We start from the raw sequence: 20,226 nt of genomic DNA on the forward strand, positions 1-20,226 counted from the left end.
CAGGTACTGCTTTTTGGGGAAATGCTTAAGTAAAACATGAGGCGAAGCCAGGAGTGCTCTAAACTTTTTTTTTTAACAAGTACTCACATGTTTTCTGTAGTTCCTCTGTCCTATGAATTGTAGATAATATGAGAGCTGCCAAATTGATGCTCTGTGGGAGTCTCTGTGCTTCTTAATATTTGTCATTTCTGAGATGTTCTTAGAGCTGTTCCTGATGTCGACTCTTGATTGTGGGAATCGATGCAGCTCAGGAATTATTTCTACACTGAGCTGACTGATAACTCAGATGTGAAAATCAGCTCTGTCCCCATTTCCCCAACCATGAACTCATGAATATATATGTGTGTGATTTAGAGTATAAATGTATGAATACACAGATACATTTGCAGGATACAGACACATACACACATAACATAGCTGTATAATTAACAATTAATCACTTACATTGGAGTTCTATGGCAATAAAAGGTTAATTAAAGGTGTTAACCCAGAGTGTATGGGAAGAATGACTTGTGCTTCTCTGTCTATTTTCACCAAAACAAAACAACAACAAACAATAAAAAAAATGTTTTTGTCTGACAAGGCTTCACTTTGTAGCTCATTGGCCTTGAACTCCTTGATCTTCCTGCCCCAAATCTTTGAAGGTTGGCTACTAGGATTGCAATATATGCCACACCATTCCCAGCACTTTTTCCCTGTTGACTATGAGCAGGGGTTTTTGGTTCAAGAGTGCATTGGTACTTGAGGTTGATGTTAATGCTGAGGTGGTTTCATTCTGTTCCTGCCCAATTGAAGACTGCTTGTCTGTGGTGTTCCGAGTCTTCTTGTTCCAAGTCTTCTTATACCCATGAGCTCCATAGATATATGGAGGCAAAGGACAGTTCTATAAACCAAGGCCAAAATTGATTCCTGGCCTGGGTTGAGAATCGGAAGATAGAAAGAAACAATGTTGTTAAAAGAACAAAACCAACATGAATTCATGTCCTGACTCCAGTTTCAAGTGTAACATCTTAGTTCAACCATGTGGAGCTTCTGTAGTTAACCTGGTAACTAAATTATTGAACTACTATTGCTTTATTGACAAGGATTCAGTATCATTTTGCTTATGTAACAAAGACTTTCCCACCCCAAGGCGTCCTAGGAGAAAAAAGGCAAGAGAGGAAAAGTACTCTGCCTGATGGGACACACAAACTCACACACCCACCTTCCCTGTTCCTCATTTTTGTCTTTTCTGTCTTTGAATTTTCACTTCTTAAGGTCTTCAAGGCAGGTAAGAGACAGTAAACAAGAGACTGTTTTTGACTTCTGTTGTTCTAGAATTTTCAGCTCAGGAGAGAAGCACAACCTTCAAACTGACATTCATTCATCTTCTGTGGGATCACCAACTCGGAGCTCAACATAAAATGAGATAGTTTGAGTCCTGCACTTTTGAAGTCATGTTTCTTTCCTTTTCTGTTCCTCTTTCTTTCCTTCCCTCCTCTTCTATCTCATCTACTTCCTTCTCCTCCTCCCTCCTTCATTTTCAAGCAAACTGGAACATCAATGGTCTCACTCCCATCAGCGCTTTTCATTAATTCCTTACCTGGACTTAAAAAAGACTTACAGAAGTATAAATAAATAAATAAATAAAGTTTTCATTAACATGAAGTGTTTTTTTTTTTTCTCATTTGTTTTTCTCTGGCTTTGAAGAGAAGCCTCCCTGAAGGAGGCTCCTTGCTGTAGGATTTATTGTTAAACCTGTACTTTATTTCCTTTAGTGAAACTGGCTCCCAATTTTATGCATGCTATAGGCAAAGCAACTCAAAACAGTTGCTGTTAAACTGTAGTGTTTGTTCTTTGTTCACAGAATTTAGCAGAGGTTGGGCCACGTACCTACAACTAAGAATTAATAACGCCAGATGAATTAAAAAACTCTGCTTGGCTTTTATGAATGGACTTGGGAACAACACGACTCTTTTTTTTTTTTTTCTGCCTTTGTGGTGTGGTGCTGGGGGATTGGTCTTGGATTGTAAACCTTCTTGTCTTTCCTTAATCTGATAAGCTCTCTGGCTGATACACAGGCCTTTTATTTTCAGAGAGAGAGAGAGCTCTGTTTTCTTCCCAAAGGAGATTTTTGTGACGCATAAGAGCCTGGGCTAGTCTAAGAGGAAAGTGTATTCAATTGCTGTGATCCCACCACTTTACACACAGGAAAGGAAGACAATTACAATAAAGTGGTCATATGAGTTTTTAAATTTTGTTATGTAAAAAAAATTAATTTCCCACTTTGGTCAAGTATAGCTAGATTGTTATATTTTTAAAAGGTGTTTGTTTCAGCCTTTCTCTCGAATATAACTGGAAACAATTAACGAAGTAGCAGAAGATGCTTCAACCACATCCTTGTTTATAAAAGATGGTTAATTATAACCATACAGGTGTAGCTCTGACTCTGTAACAATTATTGTTAGATTTTATGTTTTTAATTTGGCATTTACCGTATCTGATCTTTTCCAGTGTTCGTATATGGAGCAGAAGGTGTTTTAACTAGAGTGATACACTTTTGCGTTCTTCTTAAACCTGTATTCGCTAAGCTTCTGGCAAGGAAATGACTTCTTTAACTTCCGTTTCCTCCTCCTCCTTTCTGGGTGAGGTGATTTTGCATTACTGAGTTAGAAACACCCATAGAAACTGCTAAAGGAGGTAGACTTTGGGCTCTAGGTTTTAGCTGCTTTAGCCCATGCTTACTTGACGTGATTTCCTTGATTCTGAGCCTAGAATGAGTCAGAATATCCTGACAGTAGGAGTTTTTTCACCCCATATAAGATAGGAACAGAGAGCAAGAAAGGGAGGGTGCCAGCTACAGGCTACCTCTCTGAAACTCAGCCCTACCAGCCTGATCTCTCCACCTGTACCCCACCTCCTCACATTGTACCGTCTCCCCAAACAGTGCCACCATCTGGCATCCAAACCTTTAATAGTAGAACCGCTGGGAGACATCTCATGTTAAAAGATGAATATTTCTCCTCTTTAATCAAAAAGCTCATCTGAGCAGCTAGCTACATAAATATTCTCTTCATTATTAGTATATAAACATTTCTTTGTCATAGCTTGAATATTCTTAGATATTTTGTTAGGTGTCAGTCCTTAATGAATTAGTCAATTTATTACCTGCTTTCACAGAGTTTTTCAGTTTATGAACTATGTGTATAATAATATGTACAAGGAAGAAACTGAGGTATCAATAGCTATGATAAGCTTCTGAGACTCCCTTCTCTGTTGTCTCCTCCCCGGTATCTAATATTTTGAGCAGCTTGCACTATTTAACAATGGACCACAAACTAGATTTCATGTAACTTCATCACCCAGAGACAGCACAGTCACCTTAGTTTGTATAAATAAACCCTGTGGTTCTAGAAGAAAAGCTGCGTGACCGACTCAAAGTTACAAGCTTAGTAATTACAGCAGAGTTGAACACCAGCTCGTCTTCTAACTTCATATTCAATACTTTTTCCATACTGATTTTTCTCAAAACTCCATGTCAAATACATTTATAAGTATTTAGGGCTATGGAAAAAATGATGGCAATAAATTAATAGTTGTAATGTCCCATAGGCATGAACATATGCAGTCTTTTCTAACACTCTAGGGTAAGTACTAATCTAATTTTTACAAAATAATTTAATAGAAGCTTATAATAGTTATCTTACCAAAGTTGTAGAATACATAGAGAGTATTATTTAGCTCTTAGATTCCATTGTAGGCTATTCTTTTTTATTATTTGACAATAGTACATAATTTGAGAAGAATTAATGATTGAGCTATTTTCTCTTTTTACTTTTTTTCCCCCCTCCAATCTCCATATCTTTCTCCTACAAGTAAAGATGATGTGGGGGACTGAATTTTTCACAATGTCTACTACAGTCCTTTTTGTGTAAGATAGTGCCTGCTCCGGGAAGCCCATCTTGAATTCTCATGCATAGTGCCAACATATCAAGCATCTCATTGTGTTTCAACCAGTTGGTTAAGCATTTTCCCAACCACTTTTTTTCTCTGGGTTTGTTGATGTATTGGAAGATCTTTATAATTCCTTTTAAATTCATTGCCTCATAAAAGCCTGGTTCACGATGAGTGCTCAATTAAGTATTACATAGATGAGTCAAGGGATGGACAGATGGACGAATGGATGGAGGGATGGATGAGGTGCTGAGGATACAGAGCCTTGCAGTTGGTTCATTAACAATTCTGCAAAGCATGAAAAGTTTTTATAAAACATGTCTATATTGTTTAGAAAACAATTATGTAAGAAAAGGATAGGATAAAAATTGGTTTTAGTCTCTCCTTTGCTAGTTATTTATTTGAATTAATTTAAAATCAGTCAAGAAGATCAAGATGAATGTGACTCTTTGATTAAACATATGTTGCTACTAGTTATAATATTTGTAGAACTGAGGGTAGAGGTTTGATGGTAGAGTATTATTTTGAGTGCACAATAAAGACATTAGCAATAATAAATGGGAGTGTATTAGGTTAAGAAATCTGTCAGGCACCTCCAGGAACCAATTCTAATTATCTCTATATTATCTACATCATACCTATAGGAAAATAAATTTTCTGAAAAAAGTACTAGACACATTATATCTCATCTATCTATCTATCTATCTATCTATCTATCTATCTATCTATCATCTATCTATCTACCTATCTATCATCTATCTATCTCTCTATCTATCTATCTATCTATCTATCTATCTATCTATCTATCTTTCTCTGACACACACACACAGACACACTACAACTTTTACTAAGTAGGTTGCCTGTGAGTCGCTTTAATTTCATACTCTTTTGATGAGGTGGGCCTAACTTGATCTCCTCCATAGTAATTTTGGTGATGAACGGAGCTTATTTTCAAACTTCAAAGTGCCTAAAAAGGCATAAATTCAATTAAATTTCTATATACAACTAAACAGTGCCATTTATGATGGTTAACATAGACTGTCAACTTGACAAGGTTTAGGATCACCATGGAAACCATTGGAAATATATATATATATGGATTTTCTAGATAAGGTTAAATGAGATGGGAAGAACCCCTCCTTGATGTCATAGGGCCATTTCACGGGTTGAGAACCCTGACTGAATAAAAAAGAAGAAATTGAGCTTAGTATCAGTATTCACCTCTCTCTCCCTGGCTGCAGATACAATGTGACCAGTTGCCTGAAGGTCCTGTCGCCATGGCTTTTCTTCCGTGACACATTGTACCCTTCAAGTGGGAGCCAAAAAAAGCTTGCCCTTAAACAGCTTATCAGTCATTTGATGGCAACAATTTAAAAAGTGATTAGTACTTATCTTTAAATAGTTACCCACACAGTAGGTAAGTGGAAGTCCAAATTCAACCACAGAAATAGGTCAAATCACTTGCGTCCACTGTTACTGTTTAAAATTATATGAGAATTGTACAATTTTGCAAGGAGACCGGGAGGGTTTTGATCAAAGGCAAAACTGGCAGAATGTTGGCAACCCAAGGTCCTTGGGGACTTTGAGAGTCATTCCCTTGACTGAAGAACTGTTCAAATACACAGAAAATATTAGTATCATTAATTAATCGATGAAATGTTAGAAATATTTCAAAACACATCAGATTGTGAATCTGGATGATTCTCCTTCAGGCTAAAATTATGTACAGAATAAATATTAATGGATTTTTCCTTTCAAAGGTTTAACGTGTTCCTCTCAGAAGTGTCAGATTTTTACATTTCTAATTATTGTATATTCTTTAATTCCTGACAGGATCTGATGCTCTAAAATACATGAAACATGTTTGCCTTGTATTTTCTTTTGAGCCACTGTCCTGCTCAATGCTACAACATGCTCTAGCGACATCTAGCAGAATTCCCAGGAAATTCATTGCAGCTTTACCCCAAATTCCAGCTTTCCTATTCATTACACCATATCTTACCTTTCCCCTTGTCTTTAAAAATAGCCATTGATGGATTGAAGAATTAAAGTGTCAAGGTTTGCACTTGAATTATTATTTTGGTGGCCAAGTGCAGGCTAGAGGAAGAACATATCTTCCAGTAGTGCCTTCTTTAACAGATCGACTTCTCAGGCCTTGAGTGCCAGGGCCAGGAGGCAGAGGGGCGACAAAAGTGAGCTGATGACCAAAACAGGATCTGTGAGTCTGGAGATGGTTTAAAATAGGGGACTCAGACTGAAAAATTTAGGAGACTTGAAAAGGAGGACGTAGAAAGAGGAGACAGAGACACTAAGTGAGGAACCTAACCAAGGGACAGACAGGGTCAATGTGGGATAAAGAAAGAAAGAGAATAAAAGAAGTCCAACAAAGGATGGGATAAAGGAAGAATCAAAGCGGAAAACTGAGAATAGAGATTCGTTTTCACCTTCCCAGCTGACATTCTTATGTGATCCTACCTGTTTGAAAACCGGGGTCCATAAACTGGAACCGAATCAACACTGGATAGTTAACCAGAGCCATTAACATTCGCTCTCTTGATCTTAGAGTGATAGGTAGAAATTTAACCGGTTGTCAATCCCATTTTGAAATAATAAGGACGACTTTTGTTGCTGTTCATCTTCCAGATCAGTTAATGCCCTTGAATGAAAAAAAAATTTACTTAAAGAGAAGTGAGATTCAGTGTGATAAATACTTTATATTATCTACCACTTTGCAAAATCAGAGATATTCTGAGATGTTCATGGGTGGCCAAAAGATGCTGGGAGATACCCATCGCTTCCGCTGTGAGCGGAGAGAGTCTTGCTGTATAAAATTCTCATTTCAAACGGCTGCTCTTACAGACCTCTAAGCACATCACACAATGAGGCAATTCACTGTAACACAAGTGCAGGCATTTCTTGAAATTCCTTAATGTAAAAGAATATAACAAGGCTGTGGGGATTGGACCTTCTTAAAATTGTTGTTTAAAGATGAAACTCAACTGTATATTTTTATAGTTGCTAGATAATAATTGTGTAAAATGTTTGTCATTATTTACATACTGACGCGTGACACCTAATTCTGCAGGATTTTTCTCTTTAGTCCGTAGTGACCTCCTTTCTGTAAGTACACGTAACAGTTCCTTTTTGCACCTTAACCATTTTCTTATTCTGTTTGTAAAATGTATAGGAAACTGTTCACTAATGAACCTATTTTCAGTACTTATCAATACTCATGAGGAACACTGTGATCTCCATTTTCCATTTAGATCACCACACTCTGTGTTGGGCATGGAAATAAACCATCCTGAATGGTGCTTTTACCTCCAGATGGAATTGTACTAATCTATATCCAGCTAGGGACTCATAATTAAGAAATGGAAAGTTATTGATGTAAGAGATAGCTCATTTCAGACCTGTTTTGCAAACACATTTCAATGGGGGTTACTAAAGAAATTTTTAAGATCTGTGGGGCCAGTGGGAAGACTTAGTGGGTAAAGGTGTTTACTGCTAAGCTGATGACCCAAGTCCTATGCTCAGAATCCACATGGTAGAAAGAGAGAACTAATTCCTGCAAGTTGCCCACTGACCCCCATACATAGCACACGTGCAGTCACCTGTATGCAAGACATGCACACACAAAACAAATAGGTTTTAGAAACAGAAAAATTAAAAATTTAAAAGAGAGACCAGGTAACATGTGCTGTATATTTTTGGATGAAACTTCTTTCACAGGGACAGATATTTACAGAGGTTTGGCATACAATTCATGGAGTCTCCTTTCACATAGTGTCACCACTCTGAGAGCACACAGATTTCTTTCTTTTCTTTTTTTTTTTTAAATATTTTTGAGCTCTACATTTTCTCTGCTTCCCTCCCTGCTTCTCCCCTCCCTTTTAACCCTCTCCCAAGATCCCAATGCTCCCAATTTACTCAGGAGATCTTGTCTTTTTCTACTTTCCATGTAGATTAGATCCACAGATGTCTCTCTTAGAGTCCTCATTGTTGTCAAGGTTCTCTGGGATTGTGATTTGTAAAATGGTTTTCTTTGCTTTATGTTTAAAAACTACTTATGAGTGGCTATATATAATAATTGTCTTTCTGGGTCTGGGTTACCTCACTCAAAATGATGTTTTCTAGCTCCATCCATTTACCTGAACATTTCAAGAAGTCATTATATTTTTTTGCTATATAGAACTCCGTGGTGTAAATGTACCACATTTTCCTTATCCATTCTTTGGTCAAGGTGCATTTAGTTTTTTTTTTTTTTCAGGTCTAGCTATGACAAACAATGCTACTATGAACATAGTTGAGCACATGACCTGTGGTGTGGTCCCGTGGTATGCCCATCTGTCTTTCTCTCCTCGTGAGACCGGCTACCTCATTGAGGTCTCTCACCCACCACACGGCACCCTGCCTGGGATTCGTGGCCCACTGCAGTCACTTGGAGAACTATGCTGCCCCTACCTGGGACTGGCTCCTCTGAGGACCACTTTCCACTGCCTCTGCTTGGGGATCTCTAGCCACTCGGGGATCCACAATTTTGTTCTAAAGTGTTTAAATGTTCTGTTAATTCACTAGTGTGGGATTTTCCCAGCTTCTTTATTTAGGCATTTAGTGCTACGAACTTTCCTCTTAACACTGCTTTTATTGCGCCTTATAAATTTGGGTATATTGTGTGGTCATTTTCATTGAATTTTAGGATGTCGTTAATTTCTCCCTTTATTTCTTTCTTGACCCATTGACGATTCAGGTGAGCATTGTTTAATTTCCATGTGTTTGTGGGCCTTCTGTAATTAGCATTGCTGTTGAATTCTAGTTTTAAACCATGGTGATCTGATAAGATACATGGGGTTATTCCAATTTTTCTGTATTTGTTGAGGTTTGTTTTGTTAACTGAGTATGTGATCAATTTTTGAGAAGGTTACATGAGGTGCTGAGAAGAAGGTATATTCTTTTATGTTTGGATGGAATATTCTATAGATGCCTGTTAAGTCAATTTGAGTCAAAACATCTGTTAGTTCCCTTATTTCTTTGTTCATATTTTGTCTGACTGACCTGTCTAGTGGTGAGAGTGGAGTGTTGAAGTTTCCCAGTATAAGTGTCTGGGGTTTAATGTATGATTTAAGCTTTAGAAGTGTTTCTTTTACATATGAGGGCGCCCTTGTAATTGGGGCACAGATGTTTGGTATTGAGATTTCCTCTTGATGGATTTTTCCTGTGACTAATATGAAATGTCCTTCTTTGTCTCTTTTGGTAGATTTTACTTTGAAGTCTATTTTGTTAGATATTAGGAGAGCTACCCTAGCTTGTTTCTTAGGTCCATTTGATTGGAATTTTTTTCCCCAACCTTTTACTCTGAGGCAATGTCTGTCTTTGAGGTTGAGGTGTGTTTCTTGTATGCAGCAGAAGGATGGATTCTGTTTTTGTCTCCAATCTGTTAGCCTGTGTCTTTTTATAGTTGAGTTGTTTTCATATCTACACAGACACACAGGCTGGTACAGTTCTGTTTCTGGGATAGAAATATATGGGATACATATAAGGTACAATAAAGCATTGCCTACCTTCCCAAGATAGGAAGTAAACAGAACAAAGGACTAGGAGTTGAATCAAACTCGTGACTGTGGTCCTTAAAGGCTTATGAAAATATTTCTATCATCTTAACACTTTAAAAAATAATGTGAACGTCTTAGACACGAGTTACTGATGCAAAATACTGGGTATGAAAAGGGAGCATGGTTTTGTGAAAGTGAACTGAGGGTTTATTTTTTACTTCTTAGACTCAAATTCACTCTCTTTCTGTACCTTTCTCCTTCACTCCTGCCTCTCTGCCTCCCCCCGTGAGACATAAAACCTTCCCAAAATACTCTTGAGTTCATTTTGTGTTGGTTATCTACTGCTGGGCTACTTATACATAGGTACATGTATGTATCTAATATAAATTATACAGCATAACTGTTCTTAGTGACTCCCTTAATTAGCCATGCCTAAGAAGCTCATCTTGAGCCCCACATTCATTATCAGCTTTCCCGGATTTAAAACAAAGGAGTAATTTTTCACTTCAAATGATTAACTTCACAAAGTTGTCCACATAGTCTTTGGATCTTTGGTAGAAGAGGATTTTATTACTCAGTGTGCTTTCTGTTATCCAGCGTAGCACTTGTGGAAAGGATTTGGAGGCTATGGGCCCTTCAGGGTCATGTAAGAACTTCAAGATGACCTCAGGGGGTTTGCATTAACCAAAGAAATAAATGTGTCTGAGAAAAATCCCAACTTGTTATCTAAATTTAAGACATTGGCAAGCATTTGACCTTGATGGTCCCAGTAAAATGCATTAGTAAACATGAAGAATTATTGCTTTCCTTCGTTCCTGTTCTTTTTATACTGAGAGAATACATTCATTAATAAGTAAAAGTAATACTTTTGATTGTGATATTTTCAATACCATAAAAATGAGTGAATGCAGTATTCATTTAATGTAATGATACACTAATGTCACTTAAATTTACATTCATAAACTGTAACAGAATTGAACATTTGTGATTAGAAGTGTGTACTGTGGCTTTTGATAACTGACGCAAAGAATGCTCTGTAACTGCAAAATTTTTAACTGATTGTAGAATTCGGAATTTGATGAAAAAGAAATGAATACTTAATTTATTTGGACATTATTAAGAACGAAGTAATTGAGATAATGTCAATATTTAAGGCTTAATTAAGTAGAAGTTACAGAATATCCTGTATAATTTCAAGATTTGTATTTATCACCTCAATGACAATAAGCTAGATTTCTTTAATAAATATTTTATCACTATCGTTTTTAGTTTGTTTTCTGTGCCCCTAAGAATTATAGATTGGTTAAGTATATAAAGAACCTGTCCATCAGGCATCTGAATATAAAGCATTTAAACATTTTATACACTGTAATATTGTGTTTATGATGCACATATGTAATTAAATAGACTCTATGATGCAGCCAGTAATGCAATGGTACATCCAAAAAGCTGACAACCATTGGAAACACAGCATATTCCGACATGATTTTAGAGACTCTTTTATTTGTTCTCCAATAAATGTTTTTGAACTTTACCAAATATGGAAATGTTATATACAAAATTCTTTACCGACTTTGGTGATTGCATGGCAACAGTTAAAGATGGATCGGTGAAACTCACTGAGCCCTAATCCGTGTCATTATTCTGATAATAATCAATAATGTAGTGAGGGTTTTTTTTTAATAAAGTGAACTTGGGGCTATACACTTCTGAAGCTGCCCTTTTACACTCCATGATAACTTAGCTGTGCTTCTTCATAAAGTGGATCAAAATAATAGGAATCAAAATTGCCTCATTTACTTAAGAATGCTTTGTATGTTGTGGTTTGAAGGTATGCCAAATATATGTTTCTTTTATATATAATAAATAAATGGTTTTACTAAATAATTTATATAAGCTACACTGACATTGATTTCATTTACTATTCATAATTTGCTTTGATCGTATTTGTTTTCCTTCCTCCTGCTCTTCCCAACTAACACCACTTTTAAACACAACCTTTTAAAGTTATTGTTTATTCAGCTGATACATGTTTTAAATTTGTACTTAAATGTCACATATATGTTAAATACATGTACTTTTCTATTCAGAAGTTTGTTGAATAAAAGTAAAAACTTTCAACCAATTACAAGGCCATAGAAAGACCACTTTTGCTTACCACGATAATTAAATAGAATCAATGGATATTTAAATGACTCTGGTTGTTTAGACACTTTAAGTGAGATAATGTATCTCTGATAAAGTCCATCCAACATGCCTCTTCAGAAAACCAGCTTAAACATTTTAATGTGTGTGTGTGTGTGTGTGTGTGTGTGTGTGTGTGTGTGTGTGAGAGAGAGAGAGAGAGAGAGAGAGAGAGAGAGAGAGAGAGAGAGAGATTGATTGTGATCTCCAGCTTGCTTCTGTTCCTATTGCTTTTGTCCCAGAACTGAGACTGGGGGCATAAGGGACAAACTCTGGAGTTGGCTTTTATAGTCAAACTAAATGATATTTTACAATAGAATGGGCAAAGAATGTCCCATTGAAAGGAACACATCTCAGGTAAAGCTAACTGACTTTCATTCTTCCCCTTCTTAAAACGACCTGGAGACAGGCTCATTGTGTTGGCCTATACTGTTCGCTCAAGGCACCTGAGCAATACACAATGTATCACTTATCAGCTGAACAAAAGGCTCCTTCATGGGTCAAACTGTGGGGAAGATGACAGCTGCGGACTCAGAGCCCCTCTGGCTTGAAACTTTGCTTGAGAAGGAGCAGGAAGTAGACTATTCATGAGGACTTTCATGTCTAACTCTATTTAATTTGACTCAGGTAAGATTAGCCTCTTTCAAAACGTATTTATCTTCAACAGTAATCTTAGATGTTTGTATCTTACAAGAACCGTGATTCTTAAAATTGTATTTTGTGGGACAATACAGCAGAAATGATTTTTTATTTAGTGGCACAGTACTGCTGTATGTTTAAATGTATGTTAAATTTTTGAATAACACATTTTCATCAAAACGACAATATAGGATTTTCCCTGACTTTGAAAGCTGGAGGAAATCAGAAACATTTTCTGCTATGGATAGTGCCAGAAAATACAAAAAATTTCATTGTTCTGAAAACATAGATAAGTTGTTGTTTAATGCCAAACCTGAATTTTGTCATTAAATATTTTCTTTCCATTAATGTAAATATACTTTTTATTTTAGGAATCTAAGTTTATGCAGACTTTTTAGATTTAAAACGTTTATTTTGTAAGCTTCTAAAGTATAGATACCCTCTTGAACAACTATGTTGAAGAACATAGTTCTTGAACAACTATAAATAAATATGTATATCCTCAATAATTTAAATGTCTTTTTAGTTTCTTCATAGTACATCAATGTGGGAATAATTAAATAGAGACTAATGTCATGCACAGTAAGTCTTTGCTGGCACATTTTCCATTCATACAGTTTTGTATGTCGCTGACAAACATAATTGCATTCTTATAAGTTAGAATAATAAGATTGGATAGTATTATTGCCAGCTTTTACTCCATGTCAAGAGTTAAAATGGAATATGAATATGCATGTGAAGTGCAATTACGAATCTTATTAACTTGAGATGCTTTCAGGGACAGGGGGAAACTACAAAAATTTAGAAGAGTGTGGGAGGCTAGGGGTGTGGCTCAGTCAAAAAGTAGATAATTAGCATACATGAAGTCCTAGATTCAGTTCCCAGTTACACACACTAAATATTGAAAACAGTTTTCATTGATAGCCTTAATATTAGTAACTTAGAGAAATAAATTTCATATGTGAGTTCTTGTTCCAATAAGAATATGTGCTCCTTGATTTAGAATGGGCTAAAACATTGTAAACTGAAAATGTACTAAATGCACCAACCAAACATTATTACTTGAACAAACAGTATACAATAGAGTATTGACTGTATGCCCTCATGGTCATGTGACTACTGACTGTAAAATGTTGCAAGATGCCACTGCCCTGAGTCTCCAGAGAGTATATATTGTGATCAGCATTCCAAAGTTGCAATACCCATTTCTATTGACCATGATTACTTTAGAATCTTCTGTTGGTCAAAGATATTTATGATTGGCACAGTATCTTTAGTAGATGCTTTTCTTGGGAGTTTCTGTGCGTTTTCACAAAAGAACCGTCCTGCTGCTTTCTAACCTTTCACTGGAGAGTACCCATCTCTACCATCTAAAATCTGCCCACAATCTTTGTTTTTCAGGCAGGTCTGCGTAAAATGGTTGTGTATAGAGGACTGTGAACCTTTTAACATTTCAGATGGGGTATGAAAAATAATATTTAAGTGTAAGTAATATTGATATGGGACCTACAATCTGTATTTCATTAGATAAGTCTATCTGCTTCTTACCTTTGCTTTATAGGAAAACACCAAGCAAATAAACCAAATACAATATGAAAGGAATAACATGCCTTTCCTTTTTATTCTCCCCTTCCTCTATTCACCCCCTTTCCCTTCTTCTTTCTCTTTCTTCCTCCCTTTTTCCTCTTTATTTTCTCCCTCTCTCCTCCCCCATCTTTCTCTCTTTAACTATGTCTTCCTTTCCAAAGCAAAAATTATTGGCACGCCAAGTTCAGTTATGAAGAGAGAGGGTAATAAAACAGAGACGCCGTGTTTTTGCTCTCAAGGGCTTCATTTCAGGTCTATTTTGAAATGAACATCTTAGCAGTGCTGTGCTTTTGTGTTGGTTTTGCAAGAAGGTACTATTACAAGAAGAAATTGAACTCTGGGGAGTAAGATGGAAAAGTAACGAGAACACATCCCCACCTGAAGCTCCCTGCTCCCCAGAAGAAGCTATTCTCATGATGTCTTTATTCTACACACTGTAGAATGCAGAGGCATTGCATTCTAGTGGGAAGAGGGGATCAGCAATCTGATGGCTTTTTATTTTCCAATTTCACACTAAGGAACATGATCATCCAGCGATTTTTTTCTTTCTCTGGCTTATACTAACAGGAATGCAGGGATTACAGAAAATAATTGCATAAATGGTTACTTCCTGCCAATATAAAATGTCACCGAATACAATGGCCAGGCCTTTTCTTAAATGATCGCTGACTTTTTGGTCTGACCCACGAAGCTAAGTCATATAAGCTTCTTAAAGCTGGAAAAACAATCTTTTGAGATGAAAATGATGGCAGTTTCAAAGCGGGCTTGATACCTGATTTTGACATCCTGTTGAGTCCTTGGGTATAGTATAGTGAAGTTTAGAAAATTCCTCTCTTAGTGGTTATTCAGGTAGTCTTGTCCATTTGTTTCGTTTTTATATTTTAATAGTTAGCCACTTATTGTTTGGCAATATCTAGCGTGAAACAAGATATCCTAATATCATATCTTCAATTCTTAATAATGAAGTCTTATAGAAAATAAAAAAGTAAATAAAATCCTCAGGGAAAGCCTTAACAACAGAATGGGCCATGTAGAAAATAGAGTATCAGGGATGGAAGACAAAATTGAGAAACTGAATCATTCAGAAAAGGTCAGTGGTAAACTTACAAAACTCAAGACCATGGAAAAACTTTGGAATGCCACGAAAAGGCCTAACCTCAAATCATGAACACAGGAGAAGAATACTGCTGTAAAGGCATAGAGAATATTTTTAATAAACTCAGAAAGGAAATTCTTCCACATCTAGAGAAACAGATTTCCATCCACATACAAAGGGCTCACACAATTCCAAACAGACAGGACCAAGATAGAAACTCCTTATATAATATTATGATAAGCTCACAAAATCACAATATAAATAAAGGGTATGGAAAGCTTCAATAGATAAAGGTCAGGATACTTAGGAAGGTAGGTCTATTAGAATGATACTTGAGTATTTGACAAACTTTAAAGTTGAAATGACCTAGAATGTAGTTCTTTCTAGATAGTTACTAACTTCTTAAATATTACAAGTGTCAACCCAGACTATTATACCCAGCAAAACTATTAAAATAGGAAACATAAATGCTTCCACAATAAAAATAAATCAAAGGGATTTATGACCAATTATCAAGGTCTACAGAGAATATTGAAAGAATACTTCAGTCTCAAGGGAAGAATAAATGTACTCAAAAGATTAATTAGTAAACAAACACCACCAGAACAGCTATTAAAAGAAGTCAAAGAACACATCACCAAGTCACCAAAAATGATAGTAATCAAAACACACATTTCAATAATTACTAAATATATATAGTCTCATTTCCCTAATAAAGAGACACAGACTTGCAGATTAGATCAGAAAACAGTATCCATCTTATTATCAATGGTAGACACTATTCTGTGGTTAAAGAATGAAAAAACGGCATCCCAAACAAATGGATCTTGAAATCAGAAAATACATAAACTCCAGGTTCTGGCTATTATGAAAAATGTTGCTGTGAAGATAGTTGAGCAAATGTCCTTGTGGTGTGGATCTGCATTCTTTGGGTATATGCCCAAGAGTGGTATTCCTGGGACTTGAAGTAGATTGATTTCTAATTTTCTGCCAAAGCATCATACTGATTTCCAAAGTGGTTGTACAAGTTTGTACTCCCACCAACAATGGAGGAGTCTTCCCCTTACTCCACATTCTCTCCAGCATGAGCTGTCATCAGTGTTTTTGACCTTAGTCATTTTGATAGGTGTAAGATGTTATCTCAGGGTTGTTTTGATTTGCATTATTCTGATGGCTAAGGATGCTGAGCAATTCCTTAAGGGTCTTCCAGCCATTTGAAATTTCTCTGTTGAGAATTCTCTGTTTAGATCTGTGCCCAATTTTAATTAGATTATTTGGTATTTTGGATATCTAGTTTCTTCAGTTCTTTATATATTTTGGAATCAGCTCTCTGTCAGGAATGGGGTTGTGAAGATCTTTTTCTAATATGTAGGCTGCCATTTTGTCTTGTTGACCATGCTATTTGTCTTACAGAAGATTCTCAGTTTCAGAAGGTTCTATTTTATTAATTACTGATCTCACTCCTGTGCTACTGGTGGTATACAACCTAGATGCCTCTCAATTGAAGCATGGATAAAGAAAATGTGGTACATTACACAACATTAGTTAGCCAACCATAATTCCTATAGAAATTGCAGAGATGTGTGATATTTTCAATATGGTGGGCACTGAAGTATTAGAATATTTCTTGCTTTGATGGAATTTAATAAATGAATTGGTGTCTACCTCTTTTGTAGCATGTGAAAAAGCACTTTATGTTTTCATTAACTCAAAAGTATTTTTAGTAGAAACTAAAGGTAAACCATAGAAAAAAGTACTTATGGCATCAACTTTTCTTAAGCAAACATACAACAAATATTATTTTGTAAAATCATTTTATAATATATTACTATCAAGCATTTATTAAATGCTACTATGTAAAGTATTATATGCATATTTATGAATACACTTCTATATAAATGTTTTCTATATCAATATGTCATCTATGTATTATCTGCCATCTATCTGCCTATTATCTCCATCTATCTATCTATCTATCTATCTATCTATCTATCTATCTATCTATCTATCATCTACCTATCTATCTGTCTATCTATCTATCTATCTATCTATCTATCTATCTATCTATCTATCATCTATATCTATCCATTGATTTGTCTGTCAACCAGTCCATCATCTGTCTAACTGACTATCATTGCTATCTATCTATTTACCATCCATTTATCTCTCATGTTTGTTTCACTATAACTGAGCCATTGGGCAGCATCTGCACTGAAAATGTAGTAATAAACAGTTGATAGTGTGTACATGATAATAACATGCAATGCAGATTCCTTTCTATAATATAAAATACAAAAAATGTCTCTATTACTGGTATGAAATAGAGAAGTGCATTTATCTATCTCTCCTTATCTTTATCAATTATGCTCTTAATTTGAAATCATTTTTTTTCTTTAGAATGCATAGTCTCATTCTGTTCCCTGGCTGGCATCTAACTCTTGGCACTCCTGCTTCAGCGTCCCTTGAACTGGAAGTACAGGCATGTGCCACTCTCCTAGATGGAAGTTGCATAAATATTTATTGATGACAGATCATAAGAATAGAAGTTAAGTGTCTTTATACAAGAAGGAGCCAAGTTACACTATGGACTTACTGATTTATACAACAGAACTTGACCAGTGAAATGTAAACATGGGCAAAGAAGAGTTCTCTTGGGCAATTGTATGGAAAGGGCTGTGATGAACTGAGATAGTGTAGAGGAATCAATTGAAGCAAGTCTTCCAAACAATGCAGTTTTATGTATTTAATGAGCCCGGGGGCAGGGGCTATGACAAGAGTTTGGGTTATAAATATTTTAGAGCCATAAAACAGTTCTGGAAGGCCTTGTGGATGATTTCATGTTCAATTTTCATATCAAGTTAATGGAGCAGCTAATGACAGAAAACAATTTTCTGATTTCTAGGACTGATTATATTATTCTCTAATTATCACTAAATCAGATTAAATTCTGCCTTGTGGCTTTATTCTGGCGAGGACCGATAGTTTACCAACTTCCAGTTCTTATCTTCATGGAAATACTTTACATATCTTGCTTATTTTTTTCTCAATTAAACCTACTTATGAGGCATTTCTCAGACCTCTCTATTCATTCTGAAGATTCATGTATTTCCATTATAATAATTTCTAGTTCTTTAACGCTACACAAATGTCTCTGAGAGGTCCTATGATTCTGCAATTTGCTTTATTTGAAGTTTTTCAAGTCAGCTCTTACCTTGCTTCTCAGGCTGATCTTCGTCAAGATCTTGAACCTCCAGGCTCAGTCCTTCCTGCAGCTGGGTTATAGAATCGTGCAGTCGTGCCTGGCTTCTTTTCTATGAGAACAATTTAAAGACACTGTTCATCAAGTGCAATGTATCACACTTGCCTTTCTTTTTCTAACCTGCCATTTAACCCTTAGAGTGACATTACAGCAAGTTAGGGCTCTCAGTTTATATGTGGGAGAATGGAGGCAAATGAAGACGGAATCCTTTATCGCAATGAAACAATCGGCAAGTGATAGTACTTGTAAATTTACCAAATAAGAACTTAGACATGGACTGACCCTTTCAACCCACATTCTTCTATGCATGCTGCTGTCAGAATGGTTTATTTTCCATCTCTTCTATTGCAGTTTAGGTGACTCCCATGTAGGGTTATACGTTTTCAAATACTGATCCAAGGTTTCTAGCATTATACTTGGTTTTGATTATCCAGGTGTTCATCTATGCCTAGATAAATGATTTGTTCTATGAGTGTTTGTTTGGTAGCAGTTTAGGGCAAAGGGGTGCTGGCCCTAATGGTATGGCTGAAGAAGGTTTAGGAGAGCACTGCTATCGGACAGTTGAGTCTCTTCACCCAGTTACTAGTTACGTCATATCTAGTCTGTTCTGTTACCTGCCCTTTAACACAGACCGTTTACCAGAAGTAAACCAATCTTACAACGATCATCTTTCAAATGACTTTGAGAAAGACTCAAGGCATCAATTATTCAACTTTATTGCTTCAGCCACTAAAGCGTGGTTTGCTTTAATGAGCTGCCAACTTGGATGGAGAGAAAATACTCTTGGCATTACCAGAAAGGGGAGAACTTTGGGAGCTGGAAAAAAAAAACTCCACCCCTTGGCAGCTCCAGTTAAATAGCTAGCTTTTAGATTTCCATGTTTCATGAAAGTCTCTTATTGACAATTTGCAGTGGGATATTTGGTTCCCCCCCTTTTTTATCATCAGTTTGTATTAACACAGTGGCACACAGTGTTGCTTCATGTCAAAGAACTAGGCTAAGCTAGATAGAGGACCGTAGTGGTCTGGTTTGTGCTGGCGATAGTAACAATCCAGAGAGAGGCAGGCCACCAAATCAAACTGTGCAGGGGGAATATTTTACAATGGCACAGATATTCAGAAGACGTGATTTGAACAGCATAAGCCAGAATCCTTTCTGTGCTATCTGTGGGGCAACGCATGACTAAGATTCCATTTGAATAGAGATAAATTACTCTTTAAAAAAATTAGGGCTGTTATTATCAATGGAAACAAAATGTACTAAGTGCATCTTAAAAGAACACTCCAGAAAGGTAAGGTAATAGCTATTTGATTCTTCATGAAGACTTTTATCTCCCATGCTATTATTTCGATGGTGTATTCTGTTGCCTCAGGTCAATCCCCCTCACAATGTTGTTGAATCCTTCCCCATTTGAAGAAGTACAGGAAACTCAGTCTGCCTTACATGGTTTTGTACTTAGCTGTGAAGGAGAGAAGGGCACAGCAGTGTAAGATTTAAGGTAGTTGAAAGCAAAGAATTCAGAAGGTGACTTCAAAGCCATGAGTTCTGTTTACACTGAGGACAAAAATGAAAGAAATTTGTTCCTTAGAAGTATCTGAAAGGAGATTCAGTAACAATAGACACCTCAATGCCAGAAGTCACCAACACAATCAGGGGGAGATTCCCACTGCAGTTCCAAGTTCTCTTTCCTGCATGCTGGTAACATTATAAATAGTTTGCCAAGATGGTGATGCAAAGTGGAAGCTGACGGACTGAAACCAACTTGACAAAGAGTGAACATTGGTCATGGCATATAAGCATCAGAGTACCGAGATGTTGCAAGAAGGGAAATTTAACATAGGTCTTTATACAGCTATTTCTACTTTGTACCGTTTCTTGCAAGTCTTGTATTAGATTTTTGTAGGATATTTTTGATATTATACTTGCCTTGTATGATAAGAAGACTAATAGTATTTAAAATAATTAAATATTAATAA

At 36.2% G+C, this 20,226-nt stretch overlaps 1 long non-coding RNA gene across 1 annotated transcript; it reads right to left on the reverse strand.

The window, feature by feature from the left end:
- Nucleotides 1-307: 307 nt before the first annotated feature.
- On the reverse strand, nucleotides 308-18,304 carry LOC126504809 (uncharacterized). Its single transcript, XR_007592716.1, has 3 exons — nucleotides 18,203-18,304; nucleotides 6,409-6,589; nucleotides 308-914 (listed from the first exon to the last, which is right to left on the reverse strand). It is a non-coding gene; the product is annotated as an uncharacterized lncRNA (long non-coding RNA).
- Between the last annotated feature and the right edge of the window lie 1,922 nt (nucleotides 18,305-20,226).

Source organism: Alexandromys fortis, unplaced genomic scaffold, assembly GCF_014885135.2.
Source record: "Alexandromys fortis isolate MF-2015 unplaced genomic scaffold, M_Fortis_MF-2015_v1.1 scaffold_32, whole genome shotgun sequence".
In the NCBI taxonomy this organism is placed as follows: Eukaryota; Metazoa; Chordata; class Mammalia; order Rodentia; family Cricetidae; genus Alexandromys; species Alexandromys fortis.